Genomic DNA, 25,434 nt, shown 5'->3' with positions numbered 1-25,434 from the left:
AGAGAGTGGGGAGATATATGGAGAAGGTGTAAGAAAGAGAGAAAAAGTAGTGCAAAACAACGAAGGGAAGAGATAACAATGTAGGAAAGGGAAAGGGGAGAGGGAGAGAATGAAAGCAGACTGAGAGAGAGAGGAAATCCCCAGGCTGAAAGCTAACTTACTTCCAACTCCCACATTCACATGATTTCCACTGAAGCCAGCTTGGAGTGGATCCCACCAGAGGCAGCCAAAGGTTAGTTAATCTTAACTCCTTGGCTCAGCCCCAGTCATCACGCCCTTCCCTAGTGATCATGAATTGGGGTTGATTCCTTATCTCTCCAGCTTTAAACCAAAAAGGCAAAAAAACATTATTGCATATCACCTTCTCATGGTCATTTCTATTAATCACTCAGTTAAATAATCCGTTTATTGCTTTCAAATGCAGTTTTGAAGAAATTTGTTTCCTGTTATGGCTATCGTTACCATTCTGACATTTCCTCTCCAGCCCTCAAGGAAGAGAAGTATGTAAATGAGCTCTTCCCCTACTCCCCCTGGAAATGACTGGACTTAGAAACTACAGTTGATGTGAAACGAATACTTGTGCTGGTTCATACCGTATTTATAATCCCCTGCATCATATTTTAAACATCTTCATGTGTTATGTAGCTGCAGCAACCATTGCGTTATATGTTATTTTGATTTCCATGCAGTTCAATAAATATTTGCTTCTCATTCAGTTATTGGAGTACTTTCCATTGTTCTCTTAATTCTTGGGTTCAAGCAGAGCTGAACAGATGCAAGTCTTACAGAGATAGAATGTCATTCTTGGTTTGTTCCAAATTGCCTGTGTACCAGTGAAGGATGAATCATGATCAGTGTTATGGTGAATTACTGTAGTCAACTGTACTCTAGGCCCCAGATTGCCTTTGAAACATGCCAATAAAGATCTACAAGTCTGTATGCCACATTGCTACCTCCAGCGCTGACAGAAGAGAAAGATTGAATGTGCATGAAAATTGGACTTCTCACAACATCTGCGTACCACAAAATATTCTACAATCAAGGTATTTTTGAAAGGGAAACAGTCTTTGTTGGCAAAGCTCTGTTTTCGCTCCACAGATATTGCTTGACTGGTCAGTCTCTCCAGCAATTCTAGTTTTTGTTTCAGATTTCCAGCATCTACAGCTCTTTGTCTTATTTCAGTATTTTTGCAGTGTTTTGACCATGTATTGGAGGAAAATGAAGCAGCCAATATTAATTTTACTCTATCATTTTAATCAAAAATCATTGTTGATGAAAAGAACAACTTCAGAGACTTGAAGACCTCTTGTTCAACATCTACTTCACCTCAGTGCCCATCACCCTGTAACCAAAAATGTCTCTGTCCTTTAATTAATGGATCTTCAACTCACTGCAGACATCTAACAATGTAAGCATTTGCTTTACTATCTCTTCTCCAAATAAGTTAAGTCAACACTGTCAGGAACATAGTCAATTCAATGCAGAAATCTTTAAATGAGCAATAAGCTGAGAGAGAAGGATTTCCCATCATGGGCCAACCTGCATTCATTCCAGCATTGTATAAATCATCTTCCGATTTCTGTACTTCTCAAAATAAAACTACAAACTTCCTGGCAGCACAAGTCTGAGTGAAGGTTAAGGAGGCTTTTAGAGAGATAAAAAGGAGCCTGAGAAGCATCTTGATTAAAGTTTTCAGCATTCTGAACAGAATTGACAAAAGGATTCCTGACATTCAATTACATTCTGGCTGATTTTTAACTCAACTCCATTAACAAGCCTTTGCTCTGCATCCCTTGATGTTCTTACCCAGCAAGACTGTATCCATCTCAGTCTTGAAAGCTCTATTTGTTCCCCAGACTCCGTCAAACTTTTGAGGATACAGAATTTCGAATCTTAACCATCATTTGTTTAAAAAAAACTTGGCAGTTTCCACACTTGAACAGTTCGAGTCTAATGAAAGGGTTCCCTCACTGTCAGGGCCATAGTGTGGAGGCACTGACAGCAATTGAATAGTGTAATTGTTACCTGAGATGATGGCAGCTAGCTCATCAAAGGCTGTGTTCAAATCTCTTAACCTCGAGTCTATGGACTGCTGAATACATTGGAGAGTATTTCATAAAGCAACGATTGAATCTGATGGATGCCACGGTGAATTTCCCGAGATTAGCTGCCCCAAAACCTTCAAACTCTGAGTTCGGCTAGAAGTCCTGCATTACACCCTTAGCAGTCAAATCATACAGCGTCGAGACCTTTCCAATCTGCTGCACTGAACTGACTGGATCTTTGTTGGGCCAGCAGAACTTTTAACAAACTCAATAGCACCCAATTAATTGCACCTCATCCCAAGGTCTGGTTCAGCAGAAATTTAAGTTGACAATGCCCAATTAACAGCAAAATTCACTGCAGTCAGGTCCACTTCTTTATTAATTAGACTGTTTCATTTCAAAGGTAGCCCGTGTGGATTCCTAAGGTTTCTATCTTTCTCTCCCAGTCACCATTTGATGAGACTAGGATGATGTTAATTGCTTGGATTCATGAAAAAAAGGACATGACTCTCACAACAAAATTCAATTAACCTCTCAACTTAACAAAGACAGGGCAAATTACATGCATGCATTCACATTCACTTGGATGTACTTACTGCTCTGGTGTACTCACAGACAAAAACGCTCACACTCAGAAAAGCACATACACCCAAGCTCATTTCAGTCAAACACACAGGTTTTCATGTAGCTACGTCAAGTTAGGATGGTTTGAACAATAGCAGGTGAGACCAAATTCTAACATTCCTACCCCCATTCTCTTTTCTGTCAATTTGACCACTGAGGATAAGGGTATGGGTAACCTGATTGCACACAGCACTTTTGCCTGAGTCAGTGCTTATCGTAGTGGACATTTCAAATACTGACTGCACTTCACAATTTTGATTGAATTGCATCTGTAAATGGATATTGTTCACAGCACCTCAATGAGTTTGTAAACCATGGGGAATTTCTAGTTTTGAGTTGTAAACAAAAAGTCATTCAATATTTTATTTAAAATACATTACCCTTCTAATGTATCAGTTTGTGAACAAGCTGTTAATGTCATTGACATTATCAATAACAAAAGCCATTTCTCACTTCACATCTCTTAACATTGTGGAAGTTAATGTACAGGCACTGAAAAAAATCTCAAAATAAAGTGCAAATTATTACATGGCAATAAAGACATCAAATAAAACTATCACTTTGTTGCGAGCTCCATCAACAATGTCTGCTAAACTCAATGCATTACCTTTCTTGGAACTCTGCCAAGCATTCATCACGTGGCCATCTTGAGAAGAAAGATATCTGGCTGGCCGTTCGAATAACTTGTATAGTTGTGGTATCAGCTACCTTGATCCAATTTCTAAAGTTCCCTCCCAATAGTATTGCTTCTCTACTTCCTCTTTTTAAAAATTACCTCTTTGATCAATGTTTTTGTTCATCAGTTCTAATATCCTCTTATGTGTCTCCATGTTATATTAAGTTGTCAAGTTGCACCACATCCTAACACAGAGTCTCTGAACTTCTCAATAAGATAAAAGAGGCAGAATATTCGCTGCAAGGTGCATGAAATTTGGCGGAGCTTCCAGAGGGTACCAGTCCTCCAAACCCAAAGATCAGATTCCAACCCATGCCTTCGCCCAGAAAACCTATTACTTGATATATGAACCACCCAAACTCCTCATTTGCATTCAGCTAACTAATTTTGAATATCTTTTATTCGATGCATAAATTTCCTAAACCCTTTGATCAGATTCTAGCCTGTTTCTCATTCTTAGGTTTTTGTTGCTCTGTATATATAAACTTTACAAATTACAGCCTATAACTCTCTGCTGGGTATCTTTTCATTTCCGATTGAAAGGGTCTGTAGTCCTGGTAATAACTGTGTTAAACTTCAGAATCACAATGGAAAGGAACATGATTACACAGCACAGGGAAAAGACTAGTCAGGTAAATGCAATCAGTGCATTTTGGCTTATATCAAACCAACACCAGGGAATTGGAAGTGTTTTATGTTGCTCCATTACTGCCAATAAATCGCAAACACAGATTGATATCAAAGTGTCAGTGGCTCTGGTGCAAAAGAAGTGTTGAGGTGAAACTGTAAGCTGTTATGCTGAAACCTGTTGGTCACTGCTGTGGCATGGGAAACCTGTGGGCTTTCAGTGACTCTAGCACTAGAAATTGCTGGGAGTGCACATTTATTCTACAACCCAATAAACCTGAGCTTGGAGCTCCACTGAAACAAAAGGTAGATCCAAACTCCAGCTTTGGTTTCGGTTCATGGTTTCTCTCCTGAAGGAGTCCCACTGTCTTTGGCGTTAATTTGACGTCTGTTTGGGACTCAAGCTGCAATTCCCAGATTCAAATCCACAATCAGCACTGATCCTTCAGATCAGAAATAAGGGAGAGCTGTGCTGTTGGAGACTCTACCTTTTAGATGAGGCATTAAATCTATTCCGTTCAATGTAAAATATTGAATTGGATGGCACTAGATTGGCAGTCTGAATGGCAGAGAGCTGCACTTCCTCTAAACCCAGTTCATGATCTTGTTGGTGAGGGAAAGCTTTTAAAAAAAAAGTTATTGGAACTGTACTTACAGTGTGGAAACAGGCCCTTCAGCTCAACAAGTCCACACCGACCCAACACCCAACCAGACCCATTCCCCAACATTTATCCCTTCACCTAACACTACAGGCAATTTAGCATGGCCAATTCACCTAACCTGCACATTTTTGGACTGTGGGAGGAAACCACAGCACCCAGAGGAAACCCACGCAGACACAGGGAGAATGTGCAAACTCCACACAGTCAATCACCTGAGGCGGGAATTGAACCCAGGTCTCTGGCGCTGTGAGGCAGCAGTGCTAACCACTGTGCCACCATGCTAACCCCACTGTGCCACCGTGCTAAAAGGAGGAGAAAGTTATCAGACTTTGTCAAGGCCACCAAAAAGGCAGGGAGATCCATTATTAAAACTATTGTAAAACCAAGAAGCATTAATCAAAGCTGATTACAGCAGAAACAATGGGAATCTTTATTAAAGCTGCAGAAAGCAGCTATCAGCTTGAAAAAAAAGTCATTAAAAAGGGCATTGTTATGAAAGCCTTGGCTGTGAGATTTGTGCAGACAAACGCATAAGCAAATGCAACTTGTTTATTTAGACCGCACTTGGTGTGATTCAATGCGAAAAGTTGCAAGAAAGATGGGAGTCTCCTGCATTTTGGATGAAGATGCAGGAAGGCTTCATTTAAAGCACAGAAACCTCCACTACAACAGCATGGAATAGCTGAACAGTTATTACTTCAAACTTAAAAAGCTTTTAGGCAAGGAAAATATATGATCACATTACAAAATATTCACATTATGAAGTTGTGACATTAGAAATAATATTGCCAAGAAGATGTCATTTTCAGAGATGGATCAAACAAACAGAGTTGGACATCCTGGAGAAAACATTTTTTTAGGATATGGAATAGCTTCCAAATTAGATACTATATTTGAAGCTGAACAATGTTTTAATACAATTGGGAATATATCTGACAATGTTAACGCTCATTAAAATGTAAAATAAATATCAGATCGTTTTGAAGTAGTAATGAATGCTTTTGACAATTATGTTAACCCTAGAACAAAAAAAAGTCTTGAACGAGCAAGGTTAAGGAAGAAAAATAACCAGCATCCATCAGAAGCCATAGATATTTTCATTAATACTCTAATGACATTAGTTGAGAAATGTGACTATTGAGATTTAAAGTCAGAGTTCATAAGAGACAGAAACATTGTTGAATTATTGATGACACTTTATCAGATATATTACAGAAAACCAGAGGTTTGGCTCTAGAGAAAGCCGTACAGGTGATGAGTGAAACTGAAGTCTGGAAGCAGCACATAAGAATTTTGAGAGGAAATAGTCACCTTATTATAGGAGATCAATCCAATCTATGTAGTCCTTAAGGTAATATAACTACAAAAGACAAATGAGAAAACACGATAGTGAATAGGATACACAACGGACTGCAATCCCTTATCAATGATTTGCAGCAAGAAAAGCCTCACAGGCAAAGGCGTTGCCCAAATATTAAAAATGAAAACTTTTACTTGTAACCCCGATAGGTCACTTTGAGAAAAGGTGTTACAGTAGGATGTGTAAGCAACTGAACGGTGTTTGGTTATGGTTACTGCACCCAAACCTGATTGGTCATCAGAATTTGACCTTACATAAATCACCAATTCAGTGGTGAGGGAAATCTAACCTTTTCCCATGGTTAATGAGAGCTTAGCTACATTATTCAAAGGTAGAGATCCACAAAACCCAATGCAAACATGGATTCTTACAAATAGATGAGCAATTAAGATTTATAACCTCACTTATAACTCAACTTAAAAGGTTTTGTTGACTGCCATACAGGATCAGTTCAACAACACAGATCTTTCAACAGAATCTGTCCTATATTGTACAAGGTTTTCTCTGAGTCAGATGTCTCATGAAATGACACATTGACACACAGTGAATCACTCCAGGTGCATGATCTGAAACTGAAACCATTCCTCAAGCTCTTCCAAGGAGAAGAGCACACCTTTTAAAACAATAGTCAATTCTCAAAAGAATCTTTTTTTTCGGTAGTGACGGAATAAGTGCCAAATCATAGAAATGCAAAGCAATTCAAGAGTTTCACACTGTGAAGACTATTCAGCACAAAGACTTTTAGCAATAGTAAATTGATTGGCTGCCTCCAATATCAATAAATTGGTGACATTGGAACATATTCTCATTTTTCATTTAACAAGTGTCAACATTACATTTTCACAGTATAATTACGTTTGATCTCAAAGCAGTGCAGTAAAGTTGCGATTCATTTACACTCTCCATAGAATCTGTGATTGCTTTTAAGAATGTTTAATGAATATTTTAAAAGTTTGTACCAATTTTAATGGGATCAATTCTTATCTTCTTGGATAGCAAAAAATATTGCTCCCCCTTGACCTGGAAGCGTTGCCAACAGGAAGTCAAGATATAGAAGTCATACACAAGGCACAACAGCGGCCTGGAGGCAGAAGGTGATCAGTATCCACAAACAGAAACAAAGAGCAAGCAAAACAGAAAGAGGAATATATAGAATTCTTGTGAATAGCACAAGCAAACTTCTCTCAAGAAGAAGTCAGTTTTTCTAATTGACAGAAATATAGACTGATCATTAAAGACATTGGATATGCAATCTGAGAGAGACAGGGACAGAGAGACTGATACTGAGAGAGAGATGTTGTTAAGAACAGCCTATTGTAGATCTGTGCAGTTACAAATTACCATAATAATTAGAGTGAAAGTGATGTATTTGATGCAGTGTCATTAGTCTGTCAATCTCTGTGTTATTCACATTGTGTATCTTTTACTTTAACTTTTACTTTAACATGAATCAGAAACAAAGTGAAGACTTATTGCTAATTACTTCATTCAGTGGTCAATCAATAAATTTGGTGATTTTGATTAATGGTTCCCATCTGGGCTTCCTAGCTTCAGTTAGAACCACCATCAGACCAGACGGAGCTAAGAATATTTCTAGCCTTGAGATTCTCTGTTACAATTGTGTGCTGCACCATGCACTGCTGAGCAAAACTTCAACATTGAGCCAAGAAAAAGTAGTTTCAGTTCATTAGAAAAAGGGTGAACTTCAAAAGCTCAAAACAAAAACTTCCAGTGAACAGAGCATGTGCATGGGACACAACAAGAGATCACCGCCATGACTGTCATTTAACTCCCCTTGTGCAATGAAGATGAGTATGTCTCTGGCTTCAGTAATTCTATGACCTGTTGGAGTGGAATGGACTAAATAAAAAAAACTGGAAGAACTAGAATTATGGAAATCAGAAACAAAAACAGAAGTTGTTAGAAAATGTCAGCAGGTCTGGCAGTATCTGTGAATGGAAAGGCGACAGTGGGTACTGCAGATGCTAGAGAATAGAGTCAAGATTAGAGTGGTCCTGGAAAAGCACAGCAGGTCAGGCAATTCTAATGAAGGGCTTTTGCCTAAAATGACCATTTTCCTGCTCCTTGGATGCTGCTTGATCTGCTGTGCTTTTCCAGCACCACTCTAATCTTGACTCTGCGAATAGAAATCAGAGTTCATGTTTTGGGTCCAGTGACACTTCTGCAGAACTGATAGTAGCAAGGAAAAAGTTGTACATTTTATGGAACAGTTCAGTGCCAGATTCATAGCCCAAAGTGCAAAATATCAAGAGATGTGAAGTTATTGGGAGGGATAGGGACCGGAGCACCTGGTGCAGCCATGTTGGGCCTTCTGTGCTGGAAACATTCTACAATTCTGTGGTTTCTAAAAGACAAATGAATAAAATTGCATTTGATGAAATTAAGAGCTAGCAGTAGTTCAATGGTCAGGGGGCCTATTGATATCCTGCTCTGACACTAGAAAGGATCCCGAAAGCGTTCCAACTGTAGAGCTCGTTAGTGTTGCTATTTTGTCCAAAATAATCGCAGTGCCTTAAATAAATATTGTATCCCTTTAAATGGACAAGGCACTCTCTGAACAAAAGTTAATCATTACAGGCACAATTGCTGAAATTCAACCTTCAAAATTTAGCAGAAGATATTTTGCAAATTTGGCTCAGAATTTGACTTAATTTTAAAAACTGAAAGAACTGGGATGCTGGAAGTCAGAAACAAAAGCAGAAGCTGCTGGAAAAGCACAGCAGATCAGGCAGCATCCGAGGAGCAGGAGAATCAACATTTCAGGCATAAGCCCTTCATCAGGAATGAAGCTTGTGGGTCAGGGGACTGAGAGATAAATGGGAGATGGGGTGAGGTTGGAGGTGGGGGGGGGGGGGGGGGGGGGGGGGGAAGGTAGCTGAGAAAGCAATTGATAAATAAAGGTGAGGGAGAAGGTCAGAGAGGAGGGTGGAGTGGATAGATGGGAAAGGTCAGGAGGGAGGTGCTGAGTTGGAGGCTGAGGACTGGGATAATGTGGGGGGGGGGGGGAGGGGAAATGAGGAAACTGGTGAAATCCACATTGATCCCATGTGTTTGCAGGGTCCCAAGGTGGAATATGAGGCGTTCTTCCTCCAGGCATCGGGTGGTAAGTGTTTGGCGATGGAGGAGGTAAGCTGGTGGGTGCAATATAACTATCGCATGGTTAATGTTGGGTGGCTGTCCAGCTGTATCTTTTATATGGTATACCTAGTGGTTTATGTTCTAACAGTGATTTGTTGAGCATTGTTCATGGCAATTTGGATCAACTGCTACTTTATAAGGAGAAGAACATTGCACTTTGGTGCCTCTACAGTATTCTTGCTGATAAGATGCATTTATTGTTCCCATCTTTCCCTGTCTTTGGCAAGGTCTCACAGGTCGAATTGATGTAAATATGTACCAAGGACATTTAAAGATGATCTCCTATCCTGCATACCTGTGGGAAAACAGAGGATAATTGTACATACACTTGTAAATCAATGATGTCAGAAGAATTCATTTACAAATATTTGCTGCCATTTACAATGTGCAATCATAGGGGACAATTGGCACAGGTAATTTGGTAGTGAGAAAAACACCATTTGGTTGTGTGAGACAGCACTTCCAAGATATTAAAAAATTACAATATTGTGGTCACATTTGTAGCCAGGACGTTCAAGTCCCACCTGCTCCAGAGATGTTTCATAATACATCTGAACAGGTCGATTAAAACATCCAGAAGCCTGAAAACAAGTACAATGTACAAGGGTCTCTTGTGGTGCAGTGGTAGTGTCCCTACATCTGAGCTAGAAGGCCTGGATTGTAGGCCCACCTATTCCTGAGGTACATAATAACATCTCCAAACAGGTTTACAGTTTGAAAAAAAAAATTAGGTATGGCAAGTGAAGAATTATGTAGGTTTTGACAGCTACAAAATTATTGGTTTTTAGTTCTGTGTTTAACTCAAAGAAAAGCTTGGAAAGCCAAGAGTACCTAGGCCTCATTTCATGAAAGCTATTTCACTGCTCAATCACAAGAGATGGAAATCCCAGTTATTAGACTTTCCTGCTTACATTTGGGACTTCATTTGGATTCATGGTCTTTGTTCTGTTCTTGAAATTTTGCCTCTGCAGGAGACAACATGGCATTTAATGGAGATTAATAGGAGCATAAGGAGCTGGGATACTAAATTGCAACAAGACTGAATGTGACAGCTTTGATAGAGCAGATGGTTTTCCCCGGCCGTCACTTATGTATGTTTGAACGAGATTATTTTTTCTGTGATTGTTCCTTGCTCGCCTTTTCCAATGACTCATACCTGGCTAAAGAACAGATGTGAAGTAATTCACGGAGCAGGCAAACATTCCACTCAGCTGGCATGATGAAAACTTACAAAAGGCTTCAACAGGAAGTGTTTAGGAAGTTTCAGCCTGTGATACACAGGCAACTCAGTAAAATGCTGGAAACCGAAAATGAAAGCAATGAATCCAAGTCTTACCAAAGGCCTCTGTTTGAGCGCTAATGTGTATTTCCATTTGTAATCAAGTGTTAGCTCGGTTCCAGTGATAGCACTTGCCACTCTGAGTCAGAGATTCTAATGATCAAGCCCCACTCCACGACTTGAGTATACTATCCTGCCTTCCAATGAAGGAAGCGCCACATTATTGAAGATGCCACCTTTTTGGAAGAGAATGTTATCTAGAGGCTGGTATCTCCTTACAGGGGAATGAAAGAAATCCCACCACACTAGCTAAAGATCAGTGAGGAATCTCTGGGCGACTTTCCTGTCTCAACCAACCCATCCCTACAACACAAGTCATCTGATTAGGTTTTGAGATCCTGAGCTGATTGTCAAAATAACCTGAAGAGAAATCATGACACTTAAAAGCCTCTGATATATTTAGGTAATTCTGAGGTATGTTAAGAATCGGTATAAATAGATATCCAATGTGATCAAGCAGTACAATCATAGTGGAAGGGGGCATAAGGACATTAGTGAAGGGGGAGTGGGAAAGTTATTTCCTTGAGCCTACTCCACCATTCAATAAGATCATGATTGTTCGATGCCTCAATTCCACTTTTCTGCCCTACCCCCATATCCCTGAATACTTTTGGTGTTAAAAATTCATTGATCAATCTTGACCATACAGGTATCCCCCACTTTTTGAATGTTCTCTTTATGCAATTTCACTTTTAAGAAAGACCTACATGATTAGCTGTTTTCTTGAATCCAGAGAGGATTTTCGCTTTTGCGAAAAACAGCGAGACTTTTCCCTCTATAAATCATGCAGCTTCGCTTTAATCCAATTTTGGCTTACGAAAGCTTTCCTGGGAATGCTCTTCTTTCACATAGCAGGGGCTCCCTATACTCAACACCTAACATCCACGACTCTCTTGGCTAGAAAATTCAAAAGGTTCAGAACCACTGACTGCGATGTTTTCTAAGCTATGGCTAAAACCGGTGATATTTTTAACCTTTGGGATTTGGAAGCAGGAGGAAATTTTTCGTTCAATTACTGAAGTAAAATAAAAAAAGATGATCAGTTACAAAGGAAATCCTTTCCATTTTGCTATAAAACATGCAGTTATTCTGAAACTGATGCATCAGCAGCCATTCCCTGAAAAAGGCAATTCAACAAATTAGCTTTAATGTTTCTCCTGGCAATGGAAGATTACATAATCATTCACAATGCATGAAGATTGCAGATATGCAGGAGTTTGAAATTCATCGTGGGGCTAGCACAGCTGGAGCAGGCAATGATGAATCTGCTGTCTGCTTTGAGCTCTGCCTACCTCCAACCAACTTGCTATTGCCTATTCTGATCTCTGCACAAGATGAATTTCATTTCATTGTCCCAGATCTGAATAATCAACATCACTGACATTAATAGTAAAAACACGCTCATTAGGATATTTGAATGGTGTGGGGGCTCTTCCTTGACCTTTTGTATGAGTCAATGGGCTTCATTCACCAGTTGGGAATGTGTGAAAACTCTGTTGGGCCGTCACCACTTCGGACAGTCCTGATGAAATGCTCATCAGGCAGCTAACTGCCTGGGTCTTGGAGCACCCCCTCTCTTTAAGGTCAGAGGTCCTACCTCTGTATGCTACCAGCCAATCAGCAGCAGCAGAACAGAGGTACAGCAGATGGCCCCGATCACTACCCCTTTCTGTCCCAATACTACAGTCTCCATAACTCTCCTCCCCCCTCTTCCACCCAATCTACCCAATACATTTTTCATCTTTCATCTTTGCATAATTTTTCTGATATTGATTTTATTTTGTTTTCCTGTGATGTGAGATATATGATTTATATATACACTTTAATATTATTTAGTTTAGAGTTTGGATTTTAAATTCATGGCATATGGGTTTTGGTCTGTTTATGAGGAGGTTTAATAACTAACTTGTCAGCATTTCTGATTTTTAAAAAAAATCAGAATGAGAGTGAAAGGTTGATTGATTTATTGTTGTCACGTGTACAGAGATACGGTGAAAAGTGTTGTTTTGCATGCTATACAGACAGATCATACCATACAAAGTGCATCAAGGACAGCAGAACAGAGTGCAGGTTACAGTGATACAGCCACAGAGAAGGTGCAGAGAGAGAGATCAGAATTAAATTTGAGAGGGCCATTCAAAAGTCTGATAACAAGAGGGAATAAGCTGTCCTTGAAATTTTTCAGATGTGTTTTCAAACCCTTACATCTTCTGCCTGACAGAAGAGGGTGGAAGAGAGTACACCCAGGGTGGGAAGGGTCTTTGATTATACTGTTTGCTTTCCTGAGGCAGTGGTAAGTATAGACAGATTCAATGGATGGAAGGCTGGTTTGTGTGATGGACTGCAACTGTGTTCCTGACGCTGTAGTTTTTGCAATCTTGGGAACAGCAGTTGTCATACGATTCTATGATGCATCCAGATCGGATGCCTTCTATGGTGCATCTAAAAAATTGGTCAGAGTCCTTGGGGACATGCCGAATTTCCTTAGCCTCCTGAGGATGTACAGACATTGTTGTGCTTTCTTGACCATTGTATCAATATTGATGGACCAGGAGAGATTGTTGGTGATCATCATCCCCAGGAACTTGATGCTCTCGACCATCTCCAACTCAGTGTTTATACAAACAGGGGCATGCCCTCCACTCCGCTTCCTGAAGTCAATGACCAGCTCCTTCATTTTGCTGACGCTGATGGAGAGATTGTTGTCTTTGCACCATCCCATTAAGCACTCTCTCTCTTACCTGTATCTTATGTCATCATTGTTTAAGATCTGAACTGCAACAGTGGTGCCATCAGCAAACTTGTAAATGCGGTTGGGGTGGAATTTGGCAATGCGAGATCCTGGAGTGATAATGGGAATTTGTTTACATTGAGAGAGTTTTATGAATTGGACAAAGTGAACATTGAAAAGCATTAGCTTGCTTTCAGTTAGAAGGATCAGGAATTGATTTAATTTTCTTTAGAGAAAAACCAATAGGTGGGAAAGTTTTTATTTCAAGTTATTGAAGTCTGATGTTTGAAAGTTTCTTATAGAGATAGTTGTTGGTTTGGAACTGTTCAGAAACAGGTAGCCTAAGCTTGAAGATTTAGTGTGGAAGTTCCAGACCAGAAGGAATTGGTTAGAACCTGGAAGGTGTTACTTTACACTGAGAAAGTCTATGCTCCATTGTATGACTAATCAAGGATGGGGTTACCAAACTCTCAAGATGAGGAATTGAAAGGAACAGCTCAGTTAAACCTATAGATATGACAGAGACATGAATTCTCTGTGTTGTTTGAGTACTGTGAAGATATGGTGTTGGAATAGATTAAATTAGATTTTTACAGTTTGTTTCAAAATCTTTCAGATTAATTATATGTAAACAGCTTAGTTTAGTTTATCTTCTTTCCTTTTACATCATAAACCTCTGTTCTATTGTAAAAAAACAAATCTGCAACACTGCATGCACATGTTTCAGTGAAAGACCACCTCATTAAATAAGGAAAATCTATAAAATTAGATATCAGTCTGGGATTTGACTTGTCCAGTAATATCATCAGCGTGTATTATAAAGTACCTCATTACAGCAAAACACCTCTTCCTCTCAAAATTAAGCCCTAGAAATTGAGGACAAAAGGCTCAAGATCTGCATATTAATACATTACACCAACCAAAGAAAGATAGTGATGGCATCATTGATTCTACAGTTTAAGAAACATAGTTGAGCAGAGAAGGAAAATTGACCTCAGCGAGATCCCCCTAGTTAGATTAGCTTTTGTTAGATTAAACAGAGCCAAATACGGCAGCACAGTGGCTCAGTGAATATCACTGCTGCCTCACAGTGCCAGGAACCCAGGTTTGATTCTAGCCTCAGGCGACTGTCGGTGTGGAGTTTGCACATTCTACCTGTGTCTGCATGGATTTCCTCCAAGTGCTTCGGTTTCCTCCCACAGTCCAAAGATGCGTGGGTCAGGTGAATTGGCCATTCTAAATTGTCCATAGTGTTAAGTGCTTTAGTCAGAGGAAAATGGGTCTGGATGGATTACTCTTCAGAGGGTCTGTGTGGACTTGTTGGGCTGAAGGGCCTGTTTCCACACTGTAGGGTAATCTAATCTAATCTAATAAATAGGTTGTAATGGACCTATGAATACAGGAACAACATGACATTACTCAACCTTTCCAGCTAATTCAACTAGATGGGTACTTCAACTTTTTTTCCACATTTGTTCCATCTCCCTTGATACCTTTCCCTAAGAGAAATCTGTGAATCTCAGTCTCAGAAGCTCGTGCAACCCTGCACTTTGTGAAATACAGTTCTACATTTCCACTACGATACGAAAGAAGTGTTTTCTGATTTTGTTCCCACATGACGTTTTACAATTATAGTATTTTGATGCTGATTGCTTCACTATATATCCTAACAAATCTGTTGATCATTTTTAAATACAATCCATCAATCTCTGGCAGGCAAGGGAATATAGGACAACAATGCCAAGAGCTAGGAGTATGTTGAAATAGTCAGGAATAAAGGTGACAGGTGTATGGATGGGTTTTTTTTTAATCAGATGAGTTGAGGCAGAAACAGAATTCTATGTTGTTGCACAGGTGAAAATGGGTAGTCTTAATGATGGTGCAGGTGTGTTGCTGGAATCTCAACTTGGAGTCAAAAATCTATAAACAGGGAGCACAGCTTCAAATTAATGGGAAAATAATTAAAACAGTCAGGAGACAGGTGACGGAGGAGAGTTTGTTTAACCCACAGTGTGTCTGTAAAACTAACTCGAGTGGTGTGGTGATTTGTTCAGGGATTGCTTTGGGTAAGATGAGGCTGAAATCGGATGAGACAAACACCATAGGGGCGGAGTAATGAGGCGATGTTTGGATGTAGGTTTGCTCGCTGAGCTGCAAGATTCATTTCCAGACGTTTCATTACCTTCCTAGGTAACATCTTCAGTGGACCTCAGACGAAGCACTGCTGAAAATTCCTGCTTTCCATTTATATGTTTTATAAGACCTTGTACAGACAACAAGCAAAACCAATGTCATTTACAAAATACCGTGCAAGGATTGTAACAAACACTACATTGGACAAACAAGCAGAAAACTAGCCACCAGAATACATGAATACCAACTAGCCACAAAAATAGATGACCCTCTCTCACTAGTATCCTCACATACTGATGAGGAAGGACACCACTTCAACTGAGACAACACATCCATCCTAGGACAAGCCAAACAAAGACACGCATGAGAATTCTTAGAAGCATGGCATTCCAACCGGAACTCTATCAACTAACACATCGAGTTAGACCCCATCTACCACACCTTGAGAAAAGGAACAGGAAGTGACTTCACCACATGAAATAACATCACCACAGGAAATGACATCATCAATCCAAAGAAACCCAAACATATAAATAGAAAGCAGAAATTTTCAGCATTGCTTCACCTAAGGCCCACTGAAGATGTTACCTAGTAAGGTAACAAAACGTCTGGAAATGAATCTTGCAGCTCAGCGAGCAAACCTACCTCCAAAACCTCAACCTGAGCTACAAATCTTCTCAAAACTCACTAAGACGATGTTTGTACAATATAGCGAGAAAACCTGATAATCTTAATGGTGTCAATCCCTCCAAAACCTCAATGTACCTCGGACTTAGTCAAGAACCACAAGATTCACCATGTATTCCTAAATCAAGCAAGCTCTTCTTCATGACTTCACTCTCTAAGCTCCTGTCTCAGTTATGTAAGGCTGCACTTCAACTACTCCAAGGTCAGCGTATGCTTTTTGAATTACTGAGTCCAATACAAGTACAGTGTTCAAGTTGAGATCTAACTAAGGCTCAGTGCAGAGTAATCATAACTTCTTCCCCTTTGTACTGCAGACTCCTGCAGTAAAAGCACCAAATTTCATCAACCTTTTTGATTGCTCTTCGCGAGTAAACATCAAACCATAAAACCTACAAAGTACTTCAAATGCGTGGCTTTAAATCTTAAGCAGGAAACCATCAGCATTTGAACTATGGTGAAACCAGAAGCCAGCAAAATATAAAATGTACATCCTGCCAGTCCTCAAATCCCTTTTAAGAAAACATTTCTCGTCTGATTTTTTTTTCAATCTCCAGTTTACGAGTTATTTGGCTTCAAGGCCCCCTTTCTGGCCTGCTCATAGATTTCTACCAACGGCTTGGCTTCTCAGCTCCCTTCAAGTATCAACAGAGATCAAGAGCTGGTGGAAAGAGGGAGACAAATCTAATACTATAACATAATCCGTGCAGTCCCAGTCTTTTACACACAACATCAGTCAACACAACACAAGATTCAACAGCATCGATGAATCATTCTCCTGTGCTCTTACCTTAAAGAAGCATGAGTCAAGTTAAACCGGTCTTCTTGGTTTGTTGTCCCTTAACCTATAAATTAAAAGATAATTGAGAGGTTAAGTGATCTAAATGAATGGTGACAATTGCCCCAACAGTCCTTGCAAACTAGTATTCCATCTCTAACCTCCCTTTCCATTTCAAAGAACATGTTGATGCATCCCTTCTTTCAGGAAACTCCATTTTTGAATCCCCTGGCCCTGTCACACAATTGAACGACACTTATCAAACTCACAAATTCAATTGACTGTGACTGTAAAAAAAGGTACAAAGAAACTCCTCCTCATCCTTGATCGGTCTATATCCTTTCAGGTGGTTCACCACACTGGCCTCCTCCAGCACCATGCACTGTCGTCCAGCTGAGAAGGACAGTTCTCAACTCCATTTTTCTTTTTGTTAAGCATAGAATCAAGTGCAATCCCTTACCTTCCTATTCCCACATAATTACTTCACATAACCCAAGTCCTTTCTTTGACCTTCTTTTATTTCTTATCTATGTGCTTCTACTTAGTGGCATCATCCTAAAACTCAGCATTAGATTCCAAATGTACAAACCACTGCTCAAATCTACCTCACCCCTCCCTCTCTCAACTCCTTTAATGGACTGCTGGTCTGTCATCCAGTAGAGGATGAGCAGTAATGTCCTCCACTTCAATATCAAGAAGACCAAAGCCATTATATCTCACACCCACTACAAACTCTGTTGCCTAGCTACTCACTATATTTGTCCCCCCATCAACTACCTGAGGCTGAAACACACTATTATAAACCATGATATTAAATCTGACGGAGAGGTCACTTCCGTGCAGAAAGCTGCACCATCACAGAACCATTTATTTCTATACTATAACATTGTCCAAATGTACCATTGCCTCAGTTCACCTGAAACTGCTGAAACCCTCTGCTATACTTTTGTTCGTTCCAGACTTGTCTTGACTGTCACAGAATTCTAACTGGTCTCCCCTGTTTCACACAGGGTTAATCAAAGCTGTCCACTTGCTTACACCAAGCTCTATTTACCCACATCCCTGTGTTTGCTGATTGGTATTGACCCCTGGTTAAGAACTGCACTGGTTTTAAACTTTTCATGTTTAGTTTCAATCTTTAGAGCCCTAAAACCCATCAAAATGTCAGCTCTCCTCCAACTAACTGCTTGAGCAACCTAATTTTTTACTTTATCATTGGCAGTGATAACCTCTTTGCCTATCGCCTTTACTCTCCTTCCTTAGAATGGTCCTTAAAGCCTCTCTCTTTGTTCAAGGGGTTCAGCATCTGTCTGAATAGTGCCTTATATGGCTGGTGACAAATTTTGCTTTATAATCCTGTTATGAAGTACCTTCAAATATATTTTTAAAATTGTCTGATAAGCTCCTCTTCGATTACCTAGGATCTACCAATTCATTGTTCTTTTCCTCACGTCCCTTTTAAACAGGATGTATTGCACAGACAAAAATACAAATTGCTGGAAAAGCTCAGCATGTCTGGCAGCATCTCTGGAGAGAAATCAGAGTTAATGTTTCAGGTCCAGTGACTCTTTCTCAGAATATCCACAAACTTACTAACCATGCCTTCTATATTCTCATCTAAATCATTTATATAACTTATAAACAAAAGAGGACCCAGAACCAATCCCCGTGGAATACCTGGAAACAACAAATGCTGGAGAGCGCAACAGATCAGACAGCAACCATGGAGAGACAGCAAGCTGATGCTTTGAGTCAAGATGACTCTTCAGCAGAACACTTGTTCTTTCCATTACCTTCTTGGTGAACACGGCTCAACTCAGACGTTGTTCCTTGCTCAGCTGGGATAGGAGATGTGCTCACCAATGTGGACTTCACCACTTTCCTCATTTCCCCTCCCCCCCCCACCACACATCAGTTCCAACCTTCCAGCTCAGCACCGCCCTCATGAACTGTCCCACCTGTCAATCTTCCTTCCCACCTATCCGCTTCACTCTCCTCTCCGACTTATCACTTTAACCCCCACCTCCATCCACCTACTGCACTCTCAGCTACCTTGCCCTCAGCCTCTGCCCCCCCCCATTTATCTCTCCACCCCGGAGGCTCCCTGCCTCATTCCTGATGAATGGCTCCGGCCCAAAATGTCGATTTTCCTGCTCTTCGGATGCTGCCTGACCTGCTGTACTTTTCCAGCAACACTCTCTCCAGTATCTGCAGACCTCACTGTCTCCTAGCATTTCTTGGCGGTGTTGAGGCACTGCACTATCTGCTCCCATTCTTCTCACAGATTGGAAGTGTAAGAGTCCTGTGCATTGTGTGAAGGGATGTACATGCTCATTAGTAAAATTCCATCAAACGTCCACCAACTTTGGCTGGAAGAGTCAAAAGCATGCCGCCTGTACATTGGATGACTGCCCCTTCAAATGGGGTTGGTGTAGAGTTACGCAGGGGAATGCATGTCAAAGAGAGATCGGTGAAGACTTGTGCTGTCCTTCAGGTGTTGCAGCTTCAGTGACACAAATCAAACCAACCAGATGATTGGCTGATACCACTATCAGAGTCAACTTGCAGGAGGGCTGCTTATGCTTGAAACATTGACTTTCTGCTCCTTGGATACTGTTTGACCGGCTGTGCTCTTCTAGCACCACACGTTTTGACTCTGATCACCAGCATCTGCAGTCCTCACTTTTTCCCTGATGCCACTACCAGGCATATTCTTCCATTATGCCAGCACAAACACAACATGCCCAGGTCAGCTTGGGCTGCCTTGTGGAATGTGCAGGAAGTGGCTGAAAGAATATAATTTTCTGCTTTCAGATTTGAATTACACCAGCACTAGACTGCTAGAGAGTAATTTTCACAGCCATTATGAGCTCAGGAACAAACAGGCTAATTGTAAATGAATGTAAGAACAAAAGAGGGGTGAACTGTTCCTGTGTAACTGAAGGGATTACTTGCTTTTCAAAACTGTGAATAATTCACTTCACTATTACCGAGTGCAGTGGATGTGGATTTGTGTAGTTATTGCAAATAATTTCTGTGCAATTTTGATTTGGTATCTGTTGAAATCCAGTCACAGAAATTTGGCATTATAAAAAAAAACTGTAATCTGAATTTCTGTCCATTTCTGTTGAATACAAGGCTGTATTTGTCATTGGTAAAAACAATAACTGCAGATGCTGAAAACCAAATACTGGATTAGTGGTGCTGGAAGAGCACAGCAGTTCAGGCAGCATCTAAGGAGCAGCGAAATCGACGTTTCGGGCAAAAGCCCTTCATCAGGAATTTGTCATTGGCTAGAGTTTGGAGATAGACATAATTCAACTTTGAACAACAATATCCAATTGATTTGGATTTAAATCGAATTGTTCAAATGCTCAAAATGCAGGCAGTCCCACTAAAATCTCATCTACAGAATAAAACAGGATGCTGTGTTTGAATCTGAGTATGTTTAAAAATATCCGTGAGAAGAAGCTGTCCATTTGAGTCATCCGAGAAATAACTTAGATTGGATCTGGATTCCTGAAGGACCATTTAAAAAAAAGTCTATATAAAGATGGTAATTACCAAGGGCTCAGCTCACTACTTCTTGTAATCCTGACATTGTTATTTAACCTGAAGTACTCACTAGAATTAGATAAAGGCCACCTCTACTTAAGGTTCTGTAAGATAGTTGGAAGTGTGACAAGAATCTCATACCACACTTTGAACAATGTTACAGAAGATTCACACTGACTGCACCTCAGAGAAAATTTATTTTCAACTTGTTCATGTGTCAGATATTTAGCATTCCATCTTTCAAAATGTTACTCATCCATTGAATCCCCTTTCACACCCTCCCCAATAGATATCCTATGTATTTTTCACAGAGAACATGCATCCTAACCCAATAGGCATTTGATCTATCTATGTAAGAAGACAAAATATAAGATACAGGTGCAGCAAACACTATTCAGTCCCTACAGCCTCCTTCACAATCAATAATATCATAGCTGATTTTCACGTCAATTTCTCCTTCCTGCATTATCCCATATTTATGGATTATCCAAAAATGTATCCTCTGTGTGTTGAAATCACAGCTCTTGAGTACAGAACTCATGTCCTCTCAGTTCTAAATGGCTGACACTTTATTCTGAGTATCCAAGCCCTCACTCATGAGAAACATCCACCGATCATCTATCCTCTCAAGCTCCTCGAGACTTCTTGATGTATCAGTGATAGATCACCTCTCATCCTTATCAATAGGATAGACCAGTCAGTCTAGTTAAGCTGTCCTCATAAAGAACAACACAAGAATCAGACTTCTATACCCATGTCACACTACCTCCAAGGCAGGCGTAGTTTTCTTTCTGAAGAAAAGATATGTAGTACTCAGGTAACATCTCATCAAGGTCCCGTATGACTAAGAATCCTTTATGCACCAGCAATAAAGGCTATCATTTGTTTTTCTGATTATTTCCTTTGCCTCCATTACATTTTTGTGATTTGTATACAAGTACATCCAAGTCTCTTCAAAAGGTCTATATTTTCCAATCTTCAACTATTCAGAAACAATAAATACAAATGTGAATAATGTCACACTTTTCCAAGTGATATTACATCTGCCAAATTCTTGTTCAATCATTTAGCCGGTTTAAGTCTTTTTCAACGATTGCACCCTCTTCACAGTTTACTTCCCCACCAAACGTTGTATCATCAGCACGCAGATAAATTACACTCAGTCCCCCCACCTAAATACTTGAAATAGATTGTAAACAGTTATGGCTGCCCCAGCTAATTTACTCATTACCATATAATAAACTCTTGCCACCCTGTCACAGAGTCTACCGACTGATTTATCTCTTTTCACAGCCCACAGAGACTTGAGGTAACTTCTACTTGGGCATGCACTGAATCAAGAAATGAAATATTCACTCATCATTCCTACCACACATTTGTTTGCCATCAGTATTCCATGGGAGAATTGTTTAATACCCTAAGCTACAGGAAACGGCTTTCAATGCATCGGCTTCTTAATATCTCATATCATCCTGAAAAGAGCAACTGGTCAAATGATCTACTTATTTTTATATAGTTGGAAAATAAAAAGAAAAAAAATGATAGCTTGGCTGGAGATGTAAACTCACAAATCTCAGCAGTCAAACTGTTAATCAGTCTAATTGTTTTTTCCAGAGTTTGCTAGATCAGTGCTCACGCTCACAAGTCTGACTCAGAAGACTGTGGGTTCTAAGGATTCTTTTATTCATTCTGAGATGTGGGTGTTGCTGGCAAGGTCAGCAATTAATGTCCACCCTAAGTTACTCTTGATGTGGTGGTAGTGGGCCGCCTTCTTGAACTGCTGCAGTCTGTAATCAAGTTACTCATAGTGTAGCTAGGGAGAAACTTCCAGAATGCTGAGCCTGTGAAAATGAAGGAATGGTGATGTTCTTTTCAAGTCAGAATGGCGAATGATTTGGAAGTAGGGCTTGAAACTTGCTATGTTCCTATGGATTAGGGAGGTGCTGTCAAAACTGTCCAGTATATCTCGTCAATGAAGCATTTTGGAATCACGATGCACTGAGGAGCTTTCAACAGATGATGTTAATGGTGGTCAATGAGAAGCCGATCTTGTACTTTGCTCTGATATGGAAAGAATGAAGCTTTTGGGATCTAGATGAAGCCGCATTTATCCAGGAAATTAGACAATATTCCATCTTACTGTTGCTGTAGAATCCCAGAGTCCAATAAGTTAATGTCAAGTGAAGGTTTTGCATTTGGCTACTCTGGTAAAATTGTTTTTTTCATAGGATCTCCAATGTGGGTAGATGCAGTTGGAGGTGTCACAATATTGCAGGCTGGGAATGAGTTCACATTTCAAGTAAAACACATGACTGCTTTCAAAAAAGCAGGTTTTAAGAAAAGGTTGAGACTAAAGGCAGGCTTTAGCTGAGCCCGATGCTGCTTGTGGTCTGTTTCAGAAATTTTTACAAGTAGTCTCAGGAAAGAGCTCAGAACCTACTTAAAGCTGTTCAAACACCAGATATTTCAGTCATATGAAAGGGCATATGATGTGGAAATTCAACTGAACAGAAACCATTGTGTGTTGTAAGAAATAACTGTGTGACTGTTAGCACCACTTCAGCTCTCATGAATTTCACTGGGTGTTCTTTGTTCAGAATTGCCTGAGGTGGACACATTGTCTGTTGTTCATTTGTGTATGTTTTACTGTACATACGGGCTCATACAAATGGGATGTGTGACATTCTGAGCAAAATCGGAGTTAGGCTTGGTCCTGATAACTGGAAAACAGCTCTCTTCCAGCATTGTGGAATGACAGAACACAAGTATGAATGATCTTGTCGTTTGCAGCTATCGACAACTCTCATCCATCGAGTTATGAAAGGAAAGGATCACCATAACCATCAGCAAAAATCCTCACTTCTGACCTTAAAATATAAGGAATGTCAGTGATTAAGAAGTTGAAGATGTTTGGGTCAAGGATACTATCTTGAGGAACTGCTGAGTGATGTCCTGAGGGCTTCCTCCAGAACAATTACCATCTTTCTCCATGTTGGTTATGGTTACAGCTGAAATATTGTTACCGGATTCATAATTTTTACCGTATCCAGTGCATTCAGGTGTTGTCACGTGGAGTGAGTTATCTGAAGATGGAACTCTGATGCTCAGACGATCTACTTGGTGCTTCTGGCGGAGATGGTATCATATGCCCTGTCTTTCTGCACTCTCACGCCAGGCAGTTCTCTTGCAATTCCTGAAGAGTCTGTGTTTCTAACATTTCTTTTGTCCTATTTAAAAAAAAATCTTTTCTTCATTGAAGAATGCTCCTGACTGAAAAACACATACACACACCAGACACAGAGACAGGGGACGAAAACAGTGATACTTCTGTTTCTGTGACTTCCAGACGAAGATCAAACTATCTTTCTATGTCACAGCTGGCACATGTTATCTACTGTGTTTACAAATGAGCTGTTTCCTGAAGGTAAGGGCATCGCAAACATTGGAAAGATGGTTTTTGTATGGAGTCATAAAGCTGAAAACTGGACTTAGGACATTCTGTTAGGTCACATTTCAGTTGTGACAGACAGGAACAGGTTTAATGGGTTCTTGCCCACATTTACAAAAAAATCTCCCACTGCAATTCTCACCATCGCTTTTCTCTTTATGAAGTTGCTGTCCACACTCGGTGTCTCCCGCTCTTAATGAATCTCTACAGTTCCATCCTCTTGCTCTTTTATATGCTAGTGATTGTGACAGGTCCTTCACTCTCTCTCCCACACATCACCTTATATTTCAGCCCTTTACCCTCATAGCCAGAGATAACAGGTGGTTCTGTCCAGACCTTCCCCTTAGTGCAGTCACAAAGCCAGGCAGCTTGTCATTGTTGTCAGCAGTGATCAGTCAAAGGAGCCTGTACGATACCATTCAATCTCATACCTGTATCATGTAGTGATTGCCATGTACGTGTGCTTCAAACAAATGGCCATGTTTTGAAGTCTAAGGGAAAGCAGTCTTCATCAAAGGAAACACCCTTCAGTCAGGGGGTCCCAGCAGAGTAGGTCAGGGGCTTCCTGAGGAATCAGTCCTGGGGCTTGGCATGCTCATTTGGTCACTGGAAGTAGCCAGGATCAGGATCATCTTCTCTTGAGGAGCCGAAAGGTGTGTGCCACATCACCTTCCTTGGCATTTTCCTCCTGGTTATGGGCTGTTTTCTTGAGGAATGCGAGATAGGGAAGCACTGATTGAGATGAACGTGGGTGGCACAGCTGTCAGTGCAGTTGGGTGAACACGTAGAGAAGTATCCTGAGCGAGTGTGTGGGCAGCATAGAGGCCATGCGAGGGGGGGAGCTGGGTGGGTGAGAGGGAGCAAGAGAAGATGCTGTCTGCTATAATGAGAATAGTGGAGCTCGAGCTTTGATGGGACTTGTGTGGGCCGTAGCCGAGGTAGAGTGAGAGTGAAGTAGCAGAGAGATACAATAGCACTTATCCCTGGCAGAGCAGAGAAGGTCATTGACCTCTTCCTACACTGCTGGATATATCCAAATTCATGCACGGAGGTTGAAGATGGTACATGACAGCACATAGACGCATAACTATCTCAACTACATTTCACCAGAAAAATGAGAATCTTGCACCTTACAATGGAGACAAGACTACCCACAGGAGATTTCCAAAATGTGTGCAGTGGGCTCAGGTCTTACTATGTTACAAAGTCCATTGGACCAACTTTGGAAAGGAAACCCTTCAAGTAAACAGAATCCGACTTCCTCATTGATGTTATTTACAGCTTACAGAAGAATATTATTACAGCACGTGCCTGAGCAAGTCCTTCCGTCCTCTTGTGTGGGAGGATGTGAGTGCTATTGGTGGCTGGTTCCCTCTTCACTGTGACAGAGGTACCATTCCTTAAATAATAACAACACCTCACCACTAAACATTATTCACTTGCCAAAATATTGGTTTGCAGTGCTAATTGTTCTTCTGCCTCCCTTTCTCTCCTGAAATCTATTCTTCATGGGATTTAATGTCTCCTTTTATGTCATCTACATGGCCATTGTTCTTGTGAATTTAGACAGCTAGTTTTCACACAATATGTAATTTAAGTACATGCATTTCAAA

General features: G+C 40.4%; 1 protein-coding gene across 1 annotated transcript in view; it reads right to left on the bottom strand.

Annotated features, from left to right (window-relative positions):
- shank3a (SH3 and multiple ankyrin repeat domains 3a) overlaps positions 1-25,434 on the bottom strand; it is a 973,942-nt gene that overhangs the window by 904,699 nt on the left and 43,809 nt on the right. The window contains exon 2 of the mRNA XM_072562789.1: positions 16,831-16,885. The gene's annotated coding sequence lies outside the window, so the exon portion shown is untranslated. The remainder of the gene's footprint in view (positions 1-16,830; positions 16,886-25,434) is intronic.

This window comes from Chiloscyllium punctatum, chromosome 44, assembly GCF_047496795.1.
Source record: "Chiloscyllium punctatum isolate Juve2018m chromosome 44, sChiPun1.3, whole genome shotgun sequence".
In the NCBI taxonomy this organism is placed as follows: domain Eukaryota; kingdom Metazoa; phylum Chordata; class Chondrichthyes; order Orectolobiformes; family Hemiscylliidae; genus Chiloscyllium; species Chiloscyllium punctatum.
The sequence above is the reverse complement of the archived record's forward strand: the minus strand, read 5'-3'. Positions and strand labels throughout refer to the sequence as shown.